This window comes from Limulus polyphemus, unplaced genomic scaffold (genome assembly GCF_000517525.1).
Source record: "Limulus polyphemus unplaced genomic scaffold, Limulus_polyphemus-2.1.2 Scaffold1715, whole genome shotgun sequence".
Lineage (NCBI taxonomy): Eukaryota > Metazoa > Arthropoda > Merostomata > Xiphosura > Limulidae > Limulus > Limulus polyphemus.
The window spans coordinates 213,800-235,715 of NW_013667325.1; the positions used below are offsets into that span (position 1 = coordinate 213,800).

Consider the following 21,916-nt stretch of genomic DNA (forward strand, 5'->3'; position numbering starts at 1 on the left):
CACTACATTTAAGCTTTAAAATAAAACTTTCATTGAACCTGCATCTTAAAATTAAGTTTATTAAAAATTGTACAAAATACATAGTTGTAGCATTAAGATTATAATCTTCTATGATTTTTAACCTGTTTTCAAAGATAAAACAACAAAAAATTAAATTTGCCAAAGTGTAAACAACTTGTCAGTGTTCTAAACAATCCTTTGAAAACGTGACATTCAAAAATAATTCATAACTAGTTAGCTTCCTAAACTCTTTGAAATTGTGGACATTCTTCAGGTTTTTATTTTACACAGCACATTTCTTAGACTTGGCAGTAAAATCTACAATCGTGACTTATTGTTTGATGACTGTACACTTTTGGAATGATTATGGTAGGTGTCACTTTTCATTTTGTAACTACTTTGTCTTAAAAACTAAATAATGCAAAAATGTTTTATTTTTGTTCTTCTTACAGGCCCTTTTCATGAACAATCAATGTTGAGTATACTTGAATTATTATAAATATGTCATACACAAGAACTGAAATATTTACTTTTGAAAACAAACAAAAGGTCCATGATACTTTTTCAATACTGCACTGGTTTTGGTGAATGATTCAAATTAACTTATGAGGTTCAGAAGTGGCAGAAGGTACATGTTATACTTCGTTCTTGAATTACAGCAAAAAAATAAATGGTATATATGTTTCTAGCAGTTTTCTTTCAGAAACAAATTTTTCTTTTTTTTAATCTAAAAATATTAAAGTTTTGTGTGTGATCACCATACTCTATTAAAAAGGTCCATGATAAGCAATAATATTATAAACTATAGAATACAACATTTATTTCATATAATTATGTATACAAACGTAATTGCTTGAAAATGACTAAATATTAGAGTCGATTAATAAAAAACATTTAAGAATATTTAGCTGTAACTGTATATGATATAAAATTGTAGAAGAAAACAAAGTACATTTCAAATCTTATATGAATGGTGAGTTATCATGTGTTTTCTCCACGCTCTCTCTCGCATGAAAGCTTTATTACAAACTTGACAACGGAAGCTAGTGTCATGGTTTGTTCTTCGGTGATTGTATAACACTGTAATGTGTGTGAACACAGCATGGCAGATGTCACATTCATAGGTCTTTCCACTGTGTAGTTCCATGTGTCTTCTTAATGACTGGTTGTTGAAAAACTCACGCTGACACAAGGGACATTTTGGTTTTTTCTTTTTGTCTCGTTTTACATCTGCAATTTTCCTTGGGAATGCAGTATAAGTCAAAGAATATCCCATATTTCCTAAAGATAGGTAAAAATGTAATTTATTAGACATTTCCAAGTGAGATAAATTTGGTAAAACAAAGTATATAATGTAAAAAAATTTAGTTTTTAATTAAATTTTTAACATATTCAAAGAACACAGGCCAGTTGCTTTCACTATTAAAAAAAATATGAGTGAAGATATTATATTCAGTAAGTAAGTATAGTCCATATTATATGAGAAACAAACAAATTAGCATAATTATAGCAACATAAGCCATCAATTAGTAACATATAGTATGTTGGAGCACAAAGAAACACACCAATTTGTTACAATGCAAAATAACAGAACAGTTAGTAAAAACTAAGAAAACAGATCTGAAAGTAGTATCAGAGATAGAGGCCAGTTAGGTAAAAACAATAACACAGAAACAAAGGAATTTAAACAACACAAAGACAGAGGCCAGTTAATAAAAAAAACAGGATATTTTGTAACAGCAAAACAAAACAAATACAGGCAAGCTTGTAATTGCACCAAAAAACTAACCAGTTGATAATTAAGGAACTCTTAACCTGTATATTTGCTTAAGAAAGATTCTCCACATGGTATCTTTTTATAAATTGACCATATATTTGTTACTGAGAACATTTTTTAATGATAAGTTCACTGTCATAATAATAAAAAAAAAGAACACTGAGGTATGTGCACAGGAAAATTCATCTGTTCGTTTTTGAATTTCATGCAAAGCTATTCAAGGGTTATATATGTTAACTCTCCCTTACTTTGAAGTGAGAGACTATAGGGAAAGTAGCTAATCAATACTACCAACTGCCAACTTTTGGATATTCTTTTACTGACAAAAAGTGGGGCTGACCATCACATTATAACAACCTCATGGCTGAAAGAATGAGATGTTCGATGATGAGATTCAAATTCAGGACCGACAGATTGCAAGCTGAGCACTTCAATGATCAGGCCATGCCAGCCCCAAATAATTTTACGAGAATTATCTGTATACTTATAGGCGTGAAGACCTACAGCTTTTTTGATAAGCTTCAACTGAAGTCAATTTTCACTTAAATAGTAAATAATTTTACAACAGCATGTACCTGTTTGGCAGCACTTCATAAGTATAAGGCTAACCTTCATATGAAACTTAAATATATGTGGACTCATGTACATGAACAATTTGTGTTTGAAACATTTCAAATACAAGTTAGCCCACTATATTCTTTGGTAAATGCTTTAGACATTTAATCAAACAACAGGTTCAAATATAGGTACAAAAAGTACAAATCAATGAGAAATATGGTTTTCAACTTTAAAAAATCACTTAAACAAAATTCTTGTAGAGTTTTAAAAGTTACTGTTATTATATCATTTGGTTAATTTTTTTAGACATTCAGTTAAACAGATTCTCATACATGTAAATACAAATATAAAGCTATATGAAAAATATACAATCTTTAATCATAAAAAGTTGCAGATTCAGCAAGAATGATTGTTATCATAATACAAATACATCATTTAATAGTAGATTTTGAATTTTACTTATATTATCACATTTGTTTTATAGCCTGCAACTCTTAAAAAAAGAATTATGGGTAGAATACTAGACAGGTACATTGTTAAGTAGCCTATCCTTAAATATAACCTAACCTAAAACTACAGTTTTTTTTTTGTTAGGAATTTTAAACATATAAAAATATCAAAATTGGAATTACAAGCAGTTGCAAACATTGTATGGTTGAAAGTTTTTAGGAACTATTCCTGTTATAAATCTAGTGACAAATAATGTTGCAGTTACACTAGTGACAGTGTCTTCACAAAGACTCAAATACCATTCATCTGAAGAACACGAGCCAAGCTTGTATAAAACAAAACCAAAACCACACTCAGCACATCTCAAGAATGGCAAGACTTGCATATGGGCTCACCATAGTCTGATATTGTTGTTGGTTGTTTGTAGTTAAGCACAAAGGGCTATCTGTTCACTTCTCACCACGGGTATCAAAACCTCGTTTCTAGCGTTGTAAGTCTGCAGACATACCACTGTGCCACTTGGGGGCTAGTGTGATATGTTTATGAATCTCAAGAAATTTAAGACTTGCAGATGGAGTAACAACAGTCTGAAACAATGTTCATCTCAACAATCTAATTAGGAATTGTAGGATGTTTCAGCAAATACTGTATTGTCATTTACCTCAAATGCCAAGATAACAAAATTTTTAATAAATTATTATTTTCCAACAGCCATGCTACCATTACTGACACTTTCATATTCACCAATTTAGCTAAAAAAATTAAAATTCTCACAAAACCTGAACTACAAAAACAAAAATTATTTCTATAATAAATGCTTATACGTTCCAAAAACATAAATTACACAATCACCACTGAACCTGTGGGCCTATGGCCCAAATTTACAGAACTGCTACAATGCTAATTTAATGTTTGAGTTACTGTTTTGCACTTTTTCAATTTAATGATCATTGCCATTATAACACAAGTTCAATTGTTACAAACTAGTAGGACAGCTTCTATACATACTCTAATGTAAATGAATGTCAAATTTGAGGTCCACTTTTGGGGAATCCTTATAAAAGTTTTTGTGAGATACCCAGGTTCCACAAGGAAATGTGTGAAAAGTTTTACATTTGAGCAAACCTTGGGGCCAAGACGATTCATTTGGTACCATCTAGAAGTTTGTGTGATCAGTGGTTTAGAAGGAGTTAAGTGACATACAGACACAATTTTAAAAAGTTATAATGGCCACTGAAATTATTTAAATATGTTAAATTTATGAATTATTGTCTGTCTACACACATTACGAAATAGAAAACAAAATTTAAATTTGAAAATAATTCAATACTTATTTATTCTCAGATTAAATCACAAATTTCATTTCCAGAGTAAAAAGTGAAAATTTTGCTTAAAGTTTAGACAACAAAATCTTGCTAACTGCTTTTGAGAAATTAATACAAGCCTGAAAAATAAATGTACATGTTTACAATATACTTTCTCTCTTCCCTTTTTTTAATGATCTGACAAATTTAGCCTGAATACTTTTTAAGACATCAGTATTTATTGGTAATTTTTGACTTTTTTAATGGGTTCTTTGGTAAATCAATACACTAAGTTTATATCATTTCCATATACTTTCTCGAACATACTGAGTATTAGCTTAACTCCTCTTAGGTCTATTTCTGTCTATATACCATACATACTGCCCAGTCAATTGTTAACTTTCATACTCAATTCTAAAGTTTTAGTTATTTTCCCCTTGCGAGTTGTTGACGTACGGAGAAAGTGTTGGTTCCACCTGCTGGCTGTGATGCACATACTGGTGTCGGAGCAGGCTGGCTTCCCATAAAAAATTTTTTGGACAAAAATCACATGAAAAGGGGTAATGAGTAGAAGAACAATCACAATGGTGTAAATCAAAAAGTTTCTGACTAGGGTAAAACTTCTTGCACACAATGCAGTAGTGTTGTTGGAAAGAATTCATATCTGCAGGAAAAAATAAACTATCCTTGAAATTTCTTTTAATTTTCGAGCTTTCATTTAAAAAAAACAATAACAACACTACCATAAATGTTTCAATGGGAAGCAAATGAAAAACATTTTTGCTCGAATACGTTTTATGAATTAACTGTGTGTTTAAACATTTATTGAAATTTGGCCTTTTTTTAAAATTCTTAAACATACAGAACAACTACATATTACAGTATTGAAATAACTGTGTGTTTAAGCATTTATTGGAATTTGGCATTTTTTAAAAGCCTTAAACATGCAGAACACTACATATTACAGTATTGTGCAATTTATTCTTAAAAACAAACACAGGTACATAGTAACCATTCACAGAACAGTTATCACATACAACAGATTGAACATAAAATACTAGCCTTCTCCATCCCCAAAGAAAACAGAATCAAATCCTTGCATCTCAACCCATTAGAAACAAATAACTTTTACTGCAAGTCAACAACACTTCATTTTCATTTGGGATTTCTCCTACAGGATATAACTAGTCAGTTGTTATCAATTTCAAACAAGTGTTACATTTTTCATTTAATATTTTTTAATACACTATCGTATTTCATATCCACATTTTCAATAATAATTAATTTCATAATATATAATGAAAAAAAAAATATATATATAAAAACCACACGAGTGTCCTGTTTTTAAATCATATTTTAAACTTGAGTAATTCCTTGAAAGATGCATGAGTATAATGTGCAATAAGCTACCAGAAAGGTTAACAGTCAATTATCGTAGTGTGATTTTCTTATGTGCTTGCAGCCATTTTGTATTTTTGAAAACCAACTGCTGTTATCATCTGGTGAGAATACTCAATCATGATTGAATAATTAAACTGGTAAAAAAATAACACTATCACTGATAGTCACTTGGGAAACACTGGCATTTTGCCAAATAACCCACTTCTAATTTCAAGACCTGTATACAATAGTCATACAATATCAACTAAAAAAATGAGATGTTTGCTACCTATTTTCTGTAAAATACATATTTAACTTTAAGAATAATTCACATTTAAATAGCAATGATATTTCTTATGTACGATTCCTTTACTTTGGCAAGTCCCTTAAGATTTTATACCATTAACAACAGATAATAAGATGCATTATAAACAATGTAGTAATGTTACAGAAATTTATTTTTTTGGAACAGCTGATCCACATGCTTCGTGATAATTAAAGGAGAAATAGGAAAATGAAAAATGTACAGTTCATAAAGAATCACACTTATAATTTTTTGGAACATATTCTAACTGTATATGGTGACCACAGTTTTTTTTTTATCTCAATATTTCTCAAGAAATGTAAAATAAAGAAAAAAAATAAAACATTCAAGAGTTTCATTTTTTTCAGTATTTCAGATATGTAACATCCCTTCAGTTACTCACAAATATTCAAGCAAAAACATTTCTTATTAGTAACTATCTCTTTCAGTACTATCACCATGAGATACAGCAGTCGGTGAGAATGCTATCATCGTGTAACATATGGGTTTATTTTTCCCACGACTCTTTAAACTTGTATTGGTACTCTGACTAGTTAGTGTGCCAGAGCATCAATATGAATTAAAAGAGTGGCGGGAAAAATTAATGTTTACCCAACTACCATATCTCATATGGCGATAGCATTCCCACCGACTACCTTATCTTATATAGTGATATCACTGAAAAGGTTAAAACTACAGTTCTAGTCAAATCTATGTTACTCATTAACCTGGTAACTAAATTTAACAGGTTTTAGCAATAAAATTAGAACAAGAAACACCTTTTAGATAATAATTAATTCATTATCTGTAGAGTAAAGATTGCATTTTTTCTAACTTTATTGCCAAAATGTCTGAATACCTCCATTATGCACTACACATTCTGAAGAATAAGAAATCAAAATTTAATACAGAAAAAAATAGTTATCATGCCAAAATGTTCTTAGTATATTTAACCAAATAGTTTTTCCCGTATGTGTTTAATCAGTTAAAGGAGAATATCAACAGTTCTGATGAAAAGACTTCATATGTTGCTGTAAGCCATGCTTCCAGGTGAAAACTTTTGAACAGAGGAGACAGGAGAAACACGATCTGACATCCGAGTGTATCTTCTTGTGACGTTTAAGGTCACGTCTTCTACTAACACTTTTGTTACATATGTCACACGTGAACCTAGCAGTTCCATATCCACAAGTTTCAAACAATTCACAAGAAATATCCTTCGAAAAAATCTTTGTATCTATAAAAAAAAACAAAGTTTCACCAAAATTAAAACAGTTTGTTCAATTTTCAGAGCATTTATTCATTATCAACTTCAAACAACATAGAAGATAAGAAAATGTCATGTTTGAGTGCAGTATATTACTTTTAATAACATTCCCCATTTGAGGCTGTACTTCAAAAAATGATTTACATATGAATAAAGACTGTCATAACAGAGTTTGCAAAGAAATCCATAATCTTACACTTTTAAGACAAGTGTACACCAAAATTCATAACCATTTGTATGATGACAATAAATGCTAGATTTAAGAAATAATCACATACATTTAACACCTCAAAATTTCATTTACATTGTGAAACACAAATATCTGCAGATTTCAATCAACACAAACTATCATGGGTAACAGTAATATTTAAAATTACTCAAATTAACATAGTGTTTACATAATGAAAGTAAATGAAGTGATAATAAATCTGAGATGAAGTTTACACAAAATAAAAGTAATACACGAGCAAGTGAAAAGTGCATCAGTTCAGATTTTTTTCAACATATGAATTTCATACAATACTGGAAAAACCTACGGTTATATGAACTGTGAACAGCACAAAAAAATTAATGTGTATATTTTTTGTTGAATTATAACACAAAGTTACTTGAGTCCCTAATTTTGAAGTGGAATTGACTGTCACAATATAATGCCCACATGGCTAATGAGGTGAGCATGTTTAACAACAGGGTTTGATATGACATCATGCATATTACTAGTCCAACACCCTAACCAACAGGCCAATTTTGAACTGAATGAATACTTACATCCCAAATGAAGTTATTTTGTAACCTTTATAAGCTGTGATGTTATACGCATTACTAAAGGCTACTTTTTTAGAAGCTGTGGTCATGTGTATTAATACGAGGTCACAAGTAGCAGTTACAAGCAGTATTACAGGATACTACCTTAAGCAGCAGTTACAAGCATTACTACAGGATACTACCTTAAGTAGCAGTTACAAGCATTACTACTAATTTCTTGAAAATCTATGAAGTCATGTGCATTATTATAGGTTGCTAATTTTTAGAAACCGCTTTTGTTGTACAAACTAACCAGGTTATATCAGTTGAAAACAGCCCTTTATATTCACTAAACTTAATATTCCAAACGAATAATGTAAACATTAAAAGTACATAGAAAATTTATCACTTATTTATGGTCTTGGTAAAAATAAGAAATATTCATACTACTGTGCCAATATAATAATGTAGTTAAAGCAAAACACTGAACAAACATCATGTAATATCTAGAATTCATGTTTCAAGGTACAGCAAGGCAATCAAGGATCATAAAAGCATAATGAATCAATAAAATTAACTACATTTATTAATAATAATGACTTTAAAAATCCTCCCATCCTACTGCTTGTTACTTTGTCTTAAAGTTCTGTCTAGTTAGAAGCAATACTTAAAATACATGTCTTTGTTAATACAACCAGTATAAAAATTAAATCACTACTTAGGTTTACTGTCAGATAATGTGTTTCCAACACACTGATATTGTACCAGGTGGATATTTCTTGAAATAAATTTTTCCTCTACATGTATTTATAACCTAATGCATAGTTAAGACTACTTCCTGTAGCAACTGGACTTTCTTAAAAATAATTTGTGTGTGAAACTAAGTAAGGAAAATAAATTTTAAACCTTTGAGGCATCTTTTTAAGAAATCCTGTTACTCATGCTTAAAATGTAATTTACACAATACCTGCATTACAATTTAAGCTAATCCTATTAAATAATTTTTAAAATACCACTTTTGCTCTTAATGTATGAAATCTAGATATGATATAAACTGTGAATAGTACAAATCATTGTTTAATGTTCCGATTCATATTACTGTAGTCTTTACAAAACTAGTATCCTATATAGCAACATGCTTACAATGCATGTTCATACATACACTAAAATGTAGTGATTAACTATAACGTTTGCAGAAAACTGCATTGAAATACAATGATATAATTATAAACACTTTTTTATAGCTTATTAACAGCTGAAAATTCAATACTAAAGATTGGATAAAAGAAACTGGTGGTTAGAATCTTGAACTGCTTTATATCCAGTACTAGAAGTAATGATTGTGCAGAAGAAAAGAAAATATCCAGGGTATCAATCCTCATCAAAAGACAACAGGATGAAACGTCATTGCTTGGTCAATGAAATGATAACTTAGTGTCGAGGTAGGAAAGAATAAAATGAGTTTAAATTCTTAAACCCGAGTGGATGTTACTCAAAAATCCCAATTAATCTATCAGACAGTGACATCATCTGATAACATTTATGTCTCTTTGTCTGCAAACTAATTCAAACCATGTTATTATCCATAAAATTAAGAAAATTAAAATTTTATAAGGTATGGTGATAATTATTAAGAAGTCATGAAAATAATTTCAACAGAATGCAAAAAAATTACAGGTTTATAAAATTAATAGACTGTATTATTCTAATACTATAATTACTGCATGATCTTTTGAATATTCTATCTTGTTTTTCAAGATACTGAGTAATTTATCCTTGCTTGTAACTTCACACTTTTATGGATAGCAAGATGTGTACAGTCACCTGGTACCACAGGAGATAATAATAAGAGAAACACTATTTACGAAATAAAACTATAGCTTCAATTTAAGTCCCACTTTACGAATGAAATTAATAAAACTGATCAAGTATAACACAATGCTCTCTCAAGCTAAATGATCACTATATTTTTCAAATACATTTCACTGCAAGTACTCACTAACTCAAAACCAAATACTATAAGTATTTTAAATAATTCTTGCAATCATTTTCATTCCTAAACCCATTCCTACTTAAATTCACCTTACTAAAATCTCAGGGTGATATGATGTAACTCAAATCTGCACTTCTAAGTTTCTAATGGAATGAGTTTGATGAAGATATACATTTTATATTTTTATTTAAAATTATTGATACAGTTTGAGTTTTACAGGATATCATCACTGTGTACACTGAAATATGTAGAATCGAGTAAGGATGTTTTTTTACGAACTTGTAAAAAAAAGAAAATCATATTGTATCAAATAGTTCAATAGCAATGAATACACAAGTAAACAAATCACAATTTTAAATGTTTTGTTTTTGTTTCAGGCTCAAAATTTTATTATACTGAATCTTAAAATGATAGTCCAGTTTCAAAAATATACACTTCTCATTACTTCCTTTTTATTCAAGAAACAGCATTTTTTTAAAAGTGACAAAACCATGGTGTTTTACCATTATCAAAATTACAAATTTCTGCTGAAAAAGCCAAAAAAAGAAAGAAACTTAGCCCATTTTTGAACTAGCCACATTATGCAGAGTTAAGATTTTTTTTTAACTTGGGGAAAAAACAAACAAACTGATCTTAATTGTTGAATGATATGAACGAATTATGCCAGTAATTATGCCACTAATTCTTAAAATATTTATACATTTATTAATGAAGAAGGTCATTTGTGAGAAACAAAGTGGATTACAAAAATCAAATGATAAATTACACTGGAGATGGAAAAAACAGTAACTTAAAGATTCTGGTGATGAAATTTCAAGTGTCGTTGTAAACTTATCTTCCAGGTGAAAATCTTTGGACAAATGTGGCAGGGAAAACACAACCTGACGCTGGAGTGAATAATCTTGTGACGCTTCAGGTCTCCCTTTCTAACAAAACCTTTTTCACATACCTCACACGTGAACATAGAAGTCACATTAGGGTTTACAAACGGTCCAATAGGATGGCTCAGCATTCCAAAATCTGGAAACATTTCTGTATCTATTAACAAAAAGTCAAATTTTAGTTTAAAAAATATATATATTTATGGCAACTAAACAGAATTTATAAATTTGTTATTGTGAATAAATACTTTCCCAATTATATAACTTATTTAATACATGTAATATTGTAACAGTAATCAGGTTCTTCACAAAATATATGCAAAGCTTCTTGCATAAACTCAACTAAACATGACAATTAGATCAAAACATGGTGGCTTTAAGAAATCCAATATTGTGAAATTATTTTTCATAACTGATTTAATTACAGGTCACACCTTAGAGCATCCAGTATTTCTACTTTTTATGATGTGTATTGTCAGACACAAGGTGAAAAGTGTTTAAAAGAATACAATAAATTCAACTTTATTTAATACAGAATAAAAATTGCTTGAATCTTATTATACAAAAGTAGAATGACAATATTATAAACTTAAGAATCTCATTTCAACAAAGTTTTTTTTAAATAAGAAAAACAGTTAATATTAACTAGCTCTGATATAAAATCATAGCTATTAAGCCATTGAACTTGCACTGTAATTTACAGCCTGTGCTTTGTTTGGTGAAATTTATACTTCAACATTAAGTACAACAGAAATATTTCAATACATTTGTCTGTATGTTTGTGATTAGAAATCTTCTTGCAGAGTTTTTCACCATCAAGATCCTCTTCATATCTATATTCATCCAGAAACTTGAGGTTAACTACTCTATTGTCAAATGTAACAAACATCTTTGAGATTCTCAAAGTCCAAAAGTAGGTCATATATGATTAATTAGATCTCAAAATGTTTTGGTATTTGTTCACCTGAACAACACCTTACGCATCCAAGGGGCTAAACGACCAAGTTAGAGACCCTACAGTTTAGGTATAATCATCTGTAAACCAGACAAAGGAAGGGTAACCAAATCGGTATAACCTGCTGCCTGAAGAAGCTACTCTTAGCTGAACAGCAGGACTCACTGTCATTTTTATAATGTACCCACAATGCAGCACCATGTATCAAACACGAGATCCTTAGACTGCCCATTTGACATGCTGACCACTAAGTCATATGTTTTTGAAAACTATAATCATAGGCAAGTAATTTCAGATAAACCATACACTGTGTATGAATGTACTTATTTATCTCCTAATCCTAAACAAAGTCTAATCTAAAGGGGGGAAGTCCATTTGTATAGGTGTGCATGCTAAAACACTCATATTCTGTTGTTCCTTTAGCTGAAAATGTCTCAGTATTACATGAATCATGATTTTATTGACTTCTTATTGCCATTACTTTACCAACCTTCGTAACTGCTTGAAAGAGGCATCATTATGCAACACACTTAAATGATCATATTGATAGACAAACACTATTAATGTTATTACCTTAACTAACAGTAATTCAGCAGTTTTTGTATTGTTAACAACACATTTAAATTACAACTATAAGATAAATTTCATGTCTTATCCTAGTACTGATGTAATCTCATAAATATATAAAATCAAACAATAAAATACATATATCTATATGAATGGTTTAATATCTATGAAAATGTTCCAAGACAAATATTATTTCTACAATACTACTGAAGCCTAAATATATTGAAAAAGTTCTTATAAAGTTGATTAATATCAACTCTAAATCACGAGACAAGTTAAACAACCCATTTGACTACTTTGTTTTATTAGATAATTGCATTTTGCAGTGTTTACATACAGTAATAGACGTTCTTAGTTCTAATATATAATGATTTAATAGATGCATGCTTTTTATGTGGCTGTTATACTGGAATACATAATTGTTAATTCTTGTTATATATTTAATGTAAATTTCCTACAGCTGTTTTAAGTAAAACAAAAAAAAATGGTGTTGAATGAAAAAGATTTAGTGACTTTTATGTTCAGGCTAAGGAATCTGTTAAACAAAGAAAAAACAACAACATGGTTTAAGTTGGCTTTCAAACATTAGAAAACTTAAATTAACCAATTCTGCATTATTAGGTCTTGGTTTTTAGGACAGTATTCTGTGTAATAGTCAAGAACTTTTACAATTACATTACTAACTCTTTATAAAAGTGGTATATAAAGGTATTATGGCAGTATTCCAAAAACATCTATATAAAAGTTCCGGTGATAAAGTTTGGATCGGAAATAAAGAAAAAAATGTTTATTAGTCATTTTTTAGTTAGCAGCTCAATAGATGAAGCAAGAGTAAAATTAACCACCAATTTTAAATATAAAAAAAAAAACGACATGAATACTATATATAGATGTAGAACAAATGGTACTTGCTATAGTATAAACCTTACAAGAAAATGTGAAGAAATTTGATCATGAATGTAAACGTGATTGTGTAAAAGTAATTCATATTACATACGTACAATTACGTTTTTAATTAAAACAGGCTCTTCATCACAAGTCAAAGACTGGTGCATATAATTTCTATGACACACGTACAATTATGTTTTTAATTAAAACAGGCTCTTCATCACAAGTCAAAGACTGGTGCATATAATTTCTATGACACACGTACAATTATGTTTTTAATTAAAACAGGCTCTTCATCACAAGTCAAAGACTGGTGCATATAATTTTTATGACACACGTACAATTATGTTTTTAATTAAAACAGGCTCTTCATTACAAGTCAAAGACTGGTGCATATAATTTCTATGACACTGTAAAATGTATTTCACTCACTAAACTTTACGAACTTAAATCTTGAAGCAAACTGATGAATATTTTAAGATTTCTTATAAATTCACTTTTATTAGATATTTCTATCTTTCATCAGAAAAATAAAACCTTTTTTCCCCAACACTCCTTGTTTACCATAAAGCAGCTTCAGTTGCATAAAATGTCAAATCTGTGAACACAAGATTCAAATTTTATTTGTATTTGTTTAGGCAATTTTTTTTTGTTAGTCATGAAATATACAAAATACGTATATAATTCACCTTCAGAACCACTAGATATGTCATGATCAGAGAATAACTCCCACCTGAAATCTTCTCTTAAATGACAGATGCTTCTCTAGCAGGATGACATTTCCATCTCATTTTGATGCTGAACAAGATGACATGGCCGATTCATTTTAATGCCCAGCAGGATGACACGACCAATTCGTTTTAATGCTCAGCAAGATGGCATGCCCAATCCATTTTAAACCTCAGCAAGATGACATGCCTGATTCATTTTAATGCCCAGCAGGATGATATGCCTGATTAATTTTAATGCCCAGCTACATGACATACCTGATTCATTTTAACACCTAGCAGGATGACATGCTTGATTCATTTTAATGCCCAGCTACATGACATACCTGATTAATCTTAATAGACTTTAGCTAATCCATCAACTAATGATTCACAAAGTAAACTGTGAAAATTACAATTCTGGGCAATGAAATAATTAAAACACATTAGCTAGATAAATTATAATGTTAAAAGTCACACGTTTATTACTGCACTGTTTTCTCGGCTTTCATTCACCTGCAGAGCCACTTCATTTAATGCTACTACTCAGTGAGAGGAGTTACATGCAAGATTCAATATAATCAAAAAAGAAATCTTACACACAACAGACTTTGGCTACACTTTCCAAAAAAAAATCTAAATTATATTAAAAATGAGTGTGCCAGTATTCTATACATAAAGCATATTCAATTTCAGAGATTTAGTCAATACTAAAAGATAATATCTGATAAGATTGTCACAAATTCCAACGAACAAAAGGTAATCCAACAGGTTAGGTTACTTGCGAATAACTAGCAATAAGTACATAGTGTCATCTATTTAGGCTAATTTGATTATTTGTCTTTAATGTCAGAAGTCTCAAAGATTTAAAATTGTTTTTTCCTATGAAAACCTAACAGTTAAGACATGTGCATAGCAGAAAACAAGTACAAGTTTTCCATTCCTAGCAAGTCAAAAGTTTTACATATTACAATGAATGTTATGAAATGGTTAAAGATTCAAACCAATAATTAAACAAGTTGATGCTCAACTGTAGATAAAAATTTGGCTTTCATATGTTTTTACAAAGACCAGTTTAACAAGTAGTATCATTTTAGTGCTTATAAATAACTGGTTATTGTGTATCACAGAGAAAATTAAACCATCATTTATGCCTATGAGTAGGATACTTTTAGATGCGAGTAATTGTAAAACATACCTCAACATTAGTAAGCTCAAGACCAATAGGTACTGATTTGATTGGTTAATCATATTTTAAAGAGTAAAAATCTTAATGCACATCATAATGGGATAGCAGCATCACAGACTTGAAATCAGTTGTTCAACAGGTCTATAGCACTGATCTGGTGTTAATAACATGTCCATTAGGTTGCTGACATAACAGGAATGGTAGGTCAACAGAGTGGGCAGGTGACTGATGATTGGAGGGATGCTTATCTAACTATTATTTTTAAATGAGGTGACAAAAATTGCTTTGGAATTACAGGTCAGTTAGTTTGTAAACTTTTAGGTATTTATAGCTGTATTGAGGATGAGTTATTGAAGAACAATTTGGATTATACTGTCTAACTAGATAGGATTCAAAAAAGGGCTATCAGGATTATTCCAGGAATGATATAATTATTTTACAGGAATACAATTCAATCTCTTAAGTTATTTTCTTTCGAGAAAAAGAAGGGTAAAAGGCAAATTTATTAATTTTTATGTGCTATATCTGAAAGACAAGTAAAAAAAAACACACCAAAAAAACAAGCTGGGCTTATGTTAAGACAGTTTTCTTTTTGTAACAAGATGACTGAATTACGGCAGTAACTGTCATCAGCATAGTGGAGGAAAGAGCTTTATACATACCTACTTATTATTGAAAAGTTATTGCATCTTAGATGAGATCTTATTTTACTAGGTCTTTTGTAGACTAATTAAGTAAATGACTAATATACACAATACAAAAGCTAAACTTTTATAAAACTTGCCAATCATTGTTTATGCAAAGGCATAACTTGATAAAAACATCCATTTCCATTATAGCAGATATCTACCAATTTAATATGCAAATTGGTTACACACATCAACTTCACTATTTATCACATGCACTAACTGCTTTATTCAAAATACATGCAAAGTGGGAAAAATAAAAATAAGAAAGTGAACTGAGTATAAACAAGGCTTCTTTGTATTGTTTCTAAACTAAGAGGCTAACTTTACTAAGTGGTAATTTTACCCAAAAAACCAGCATACCTGGAAAATAGTTTAACCGATACGTAGTACAAAGAGGGGTAATACGTTAAAAATACATATAATTACTTTGGTCTGGGCAAGTTAGAAGCAGTCTTAGTTCTAGATTTGAACAGAATTAACTAATTTTTCTAAATGTAATTTTAAGACATTACATTTAACGACTCCACGCTGCTCTTATTCTAATTTTAATTAGCACTAATGGCATAAAAGTGACTTCTCTAATTCCTGTTAAACTTCACTTCTTCCAACTATAATTCCAAATATCATTAAGGTAATAAAAAAAGCTGGCAATTACCAGTTGTTTACTATGCAAGATTAGTAATTCTGAAATAATTATATGAAATACATTTAAAAAATGAGTAGCTGGAAGATATTTTATTTTTTAGAAGTACAAGAGCAAAGAATAAATTTCAAAATTTTAATACATTATTATTGTAAATAGCTTCATTACCATTCATAAGCAATAAAGAATTAAATTAAATGATTTATCTTGGAATCTCTTCCCACACTTATTTTTAAAGATACACAATCCCATTCCTACAGAAATCCTACCTGAGGCAGAAGAAACATGGTCAAAATAACCGTATATTTTTCATGGTTTCTTGCTCAGATAAACCTCGTGGACTGTCCTGATGTGCTACCAAACAGAACTTGGTTTGCCAGAGCTAGCAGTTTCGAACATGAGATAACACAGTCAAGTTCATGCTGCGTATAGCTTTGCAGAGGAGAAGGCAGCAGCTGTGGTGAAGCTTGTCAGTAAGAGTTGCCATAAAATACAATGAACATACATTCATTTAGAGATATTATACTTCAAAGTATGATAAAATGCACAGGGGAAAGTAATAGTACATTAGGCCTACGTCACTTAAGCCGACTCCATGTCACACAAAGTTGGAATAATGTGAACAAAATAACTTAATTACCATCTAATAATCAAACAGATTATCTTTATATAACCTTGTGGCAATGACAAGTATCTAATTTAATCACAAGATTGTTTACTAGCCAAACAACAAGCTACATTTGGCTCTTCACAAGTTTCAACAGTAAAATCTTATCTTTTCCAAACTTTGCTGAAGCCATGATTATTTTCATAATTTGTAATAAAACTTAAAACATACATTCAATAAATATTCAGTTACTGTTTAAAAACAAATAAAATTTATGAACCTACTAAACACACACACACACACACAAATGCATCATAGTATAAACATTCCTAACTTAAAAATTAAATATGTATAGTTATTACCAGAAATGAACAAAAACCTTATAACCTGAACACTTTCGAAAGGTGGACCTTTCGAAAGTGCTAGGGTTATAGGGTTTTTATTGATTTCTATCAAGACTTCTTGAACCTACGTGTTTTTCTAATATCATGAATATAGTTATTACCATATATTATTTTGCACTGTATATTTAAAAAACATTGCAACATTAGGTACCTTTATTATAACTGATTGAGATATAAATATGCAGATATTATTGCATTAAGCAAATTATGGAAGCCAATGTTGTAAATCTTTAATACTCATAAGGTATTAAAATTTACTTGAGCATATTTATTCTTGAGTTGTGGCTCCATCTACTGACACATTTGGTTCAGCAACAGTCTTCAAAACTTTCATTTTCAGCTGTACTCACTTCAGTTATCTTCAAGTGAAGACAACAGTCATCTTCATAATTTCTGAAATTCATTTATCTGTATTTATGAAATTCTTGTACTCTTACTGGAATGCTATACATTTTAAAGCAAATTTAAAAATACTTCCTCATAACGGTTTGACATAACACAGGTATTTCTTTATGCATGTTTACAAGTAGCTTTTCATTTCAATATATCAAGCCACATTGTTTACTCTGACATTGTAAAATGTGAAACACTTAATACTACGCAAAATATACAGTCATATGTAAAAACAAATTTTTGCAAGAAAATATTACCATTTTTAAAATACATACGTGCATATGGTACTTGAAGAATTATCACTTTAATTGCAGCATTTAAAAAATGTCCGCAACAAAATAAAGCAAGCCTTAAGGAAGCTTCAAAGCCTGCAAAAAGGTAAAATAAACAACTAGCACAAACTCCATTAAGTACTATCTTCTACCACATACATTATGTGCTAAAAATAGGATTTCAGTTTAAAAACTATTTTCCATTTCTGGGTTTCACCACAAAAAAACCTAAGCTACACCACATTCAAATGGGTAAATTCATTAAAGGCGGTACGTTGTTGAAACTCTAGGGCACGTAGGTCTCAAACAGACAAGGAAACTACCTCAAGTTTACCACCAGCTTTGAGTGTGTGAAAATTTTTTTTATTTCTCTTGGGCAAATAAATCACTTCCTTTATATGAAAAAAATTAATGTATTTACATGCAATAAAAATTATATACTACAAAATCAATTAAACTAAATTTCTTTAGTTTGATAATATTCTAGCATGAAATGTTTGAATTCATACAATTAACTGCTATAACTCGATTATAAATGCAAAATCTGAGGACAGTATGTAGATGATTAAGCATGTTTTCTTTCTTGTCTATTATATATATTGCATAAGAAAAAGAGTATGCACTACACATGATAATCTAATTAAGTTATATCAACTTGCCCACTTATCAACATGCACAGATTATATCTGGATGTGTGACAATATAATCTGTTACAGAGGGAATGATAAAGTTTATAGGAAATACACCATGCAATTAATATAAGAAAAAAACTGGTTGTTACAAAATAACCAAGTCTTGCTAATCTCGTGGAACACAATTTATTTACTTAAATAAAAAGTCTTCTACCCTTTTTACAGTGGAGTTGGGAAAAATGAATCAAATCAGGTATCCACTCATATCAAAATTGGTTATAACTAATATAATCATATACGTAAGAGAGAACTACTGACAAATCCTAAAACAGAGGATATGACAAGTGGGCGTGGCAGGAGAGGTCTGATTTTATATTTGATGGCTCTGTATGATTAGAAAATGTTGGCCCAAACAGTAGTGAATGTGCATATAGTGTCAACAAGCATATATAATGAAAGTGTGTAGTTCAATAACCTTTTGGACAATTCTATTAACAAATAAACTTACCAAGTGGTGAGTAATTCACTGTTTTATTAGTTCCACAGATTTCTGGTATGTCTTCCAGCAACTTGATGGGCTGTAGTTTCATATTCTCTAAACAGTTTTTTTTTTTCAGCATTAAGCTTCAAACTCACGAGCATGTCTTCTTTCTGAATGGCATTAACGATTTTGTTAGGATTTCAGCAATTTAATTAACAATTACAGAAGAGCAAGTATGCAAGCTGACAGAATAGAATTTTACCCACAATAGCCACCCTCAAAAACTAGCAAAAAACATTCATGATAAATGAAAGCCTTCACTTTCACCTAACCAACCATTATTAAACAATTAAAAGAGCACACAAGGAAAAAAAGTAACTCAGTATCTAGCTTTTCTACTATTAAACCTATTTCCCTTGAAATTATTGTCTATGTTTCAAACTTTTCAACACCAACAGACCAATTTTTAACATCTGAATAGGTCTCCTCTAATTTTAACTGGAAACTTGTGGATTGAATCTGCCCATTAAGATGAGGATAACATTTCAAACTGCTAACACAAATCTTCTATCTCTTCTCCATTATAAAAAAGTGCAAGAGTTTCTAAGCCTTTCTTGATACCTTACATGACTTATATCAGGAAAGAGTTCAGTATTCCAAGGAGACATATTTTGCAAGTAATATTTCCAAATCACAGTAAATAAAATTAGGCCTCACCAGTTTTTGTATAAGGATACAATAACCTTTTTGTTCTCAAATAGAATTATGTAATAGCTTCTACCAGATCATAATTATGGATAACAAGTAAACTTCAAAATGCTTCTAGGACTACTTTGTCCTTGGTCATCAATTGGGTACCTTCACACTGGTTCTGACGCTTAACCAACTGTGCATGGCACACTTTTAGAAAATTTGAAAGTTTGTCCTACACAAAAAAATTAATGTGTTACAAAAGTATTTGCACTCAAGATTTGTATGTGAATTGATAATGTCAGTCTGACTCAGACAAGTCAGAGTGCAAGGTGATGTTCACACAAAGAATAAAAAAACTTTTGTTCATTGTACAGTTAGAAAACCATATTGCATACCCTCTAGAGCCTCAGAAATGGATAGTAGTTTCTTTCAGTGTCCCTGTATCCTCTATCAAGAACTGTTGTTGAATCAGCAGTGTAGGGTAAACATGAATAGTTGATAATTTCTGAAATTAAATAAATATCATTCTGAATGGCACTCTGTAAAAGGTCATGATATGCACACTCTGACTTCCACCCATGCACATAGGGTTAACAATTACAAATAAATCATTATTTTTTTTCCACAACACCAATCTTTACATTTTTCAATATTAAAACTTATCTTTCACATACTAGTCATTGCTATTGTACAAACTAACTATTCTCATTGGAATCGGCTTTTCTTAATAGAAATAGAAGTATGTTGAAAGAAGCTTGCTAACTTGTTTACACAAGAAAGCAGTAATACAACCTATAACAGTATAAGAGGGCCCCATTACTCAAATTATCAATCTGAAAAATACCTATTTACTAGCATACTATGTTTCTTACTACTAAAGCAATTAACACCAAAGTTCAAAATCTTTCTAACTATTCCACAAGTTCACTAAATCCTGATGCATCATTCTATCAAATATATTTTTAAAGTCACAATATACTTCACCAAATGTAATTATAAAAATATTCCAAGTTGTTAAGATAAGAATAGCTTTCAATTTAAAATTCAACTTTTAGCTTTTAAGATGATTTATCACAACAGTTTGTTTATTTGTAATGAAGCACAAAGCTACACAATGGACTATCTGTGCTCTGCCTACTACGGGTATCGAAACCCGGTTTCTAGCGTTGTAAGTCTGCAGACATACCGCTGTGATACTGGGGGGCTGTCAAAACAGATTTAAAATTAAACACATTGTTTAGCACTAACAGATCAAACAGGTTTATATATTTAAATTCAAATACCAGGACTAATAACTACTGCAGTTGCTTTAGCTTTGTTAGAAAAGTAAATTGTAAAGTATGACTGAAAAATTCGGTTAAATCTATGAAACTTCAATAGTCCTAACAATAACATTAAGTAATTGTTATAAGTTAGTTATATCTATACAATCACGTTACTCGTTAAATGATTTTTTTTAATTACACAACTTTTATATTACAAGTTTATAACATAGTGCATAGTACGCACACGAGTACTATTATTAAAATTATTATATTAGTCACTTACTTAAGTTACCGCAGCTTAAAACGAAAATCACAATAATTTCAAAAAATATCTTCACAGACTTCAGCCTCAGACTAGAGAAACTTTTCACTTGAAAATATATACAATATGAATAGCATATTAAATTCTTCCACGAGTAACACAAAGTTTAAAATTAACCTAAGAGAGAAATTTCGGATTTTTATTTAAACGAACTCTAAGTCATTCTTTAAAGTTTAGTTAAACTTCAAGTACAGTTCAAACTTGGGTTAACCCTAAATTAAGTTTTTCTCAAACTTCGCGTAAGCATGAATCTAAGGTTAAAGAGTTTATAGAAGAACGCGGTTTTTAGTATATGACGTAAAAATTGCCAGAAATTATCACCAGGTGATCACTTTATTAATTAAAAAGTAAAAAGATTATTACGAAACTTGTCTTTAATTAATAATTTATAGAAAATATAAATTATAACTGTCTGATAAAACTCTTAGCAAAAAAGAATGCAAAATAAAACTCAATTGACAAAAATGTGTAGTAAAAACTGAATCCAATAAATTAAAAAACGACCGACAACAAAAAGATATCATAACTTAGATTGATTTGGGTAAATTCAA

The 21,916-nt window shown here is 30.0% G+C and overlaps 1 long non-coding RNA gene across 4 annotated transcripts; it reads right to left on the reverse strand.

Annotated features, from left to right (window-relative positions):
• Positions 1-790: 790 nt before the first annotated feature.
• Positions 791-21,637, reverse strand: LOC106464677. Of its 4 annotated transcripts, none has more exons than XR_001291154.2 (8): positions 21,327-21,637; positions 20,174-20,283; positions 19,113-19,255; positions 17,459-17,700; positions 16,566-16,762; positions 10,727-10,815; positions 3,794-7,010; positions 791-1,281 (listed from the first exon to the last, which is right to left on the reverse strand). It is a non-coding gene; the product is annotated as an uncharacterized LOC106464677 (long non-coding RNA). The 4 variants fall into 4 exon arrangements; XR_002611807.1 differs by having other exon boundaries at positions 3,794-3,941; positions 4,546-7,010; positions 16,566-17,700; XR_002611808.1 differs by having other exon boundaries at positions 4,546-7,010; positions 16,566-17,700.
• Positions 21,638-21,916: the final 279 nt, after the last annotated feature.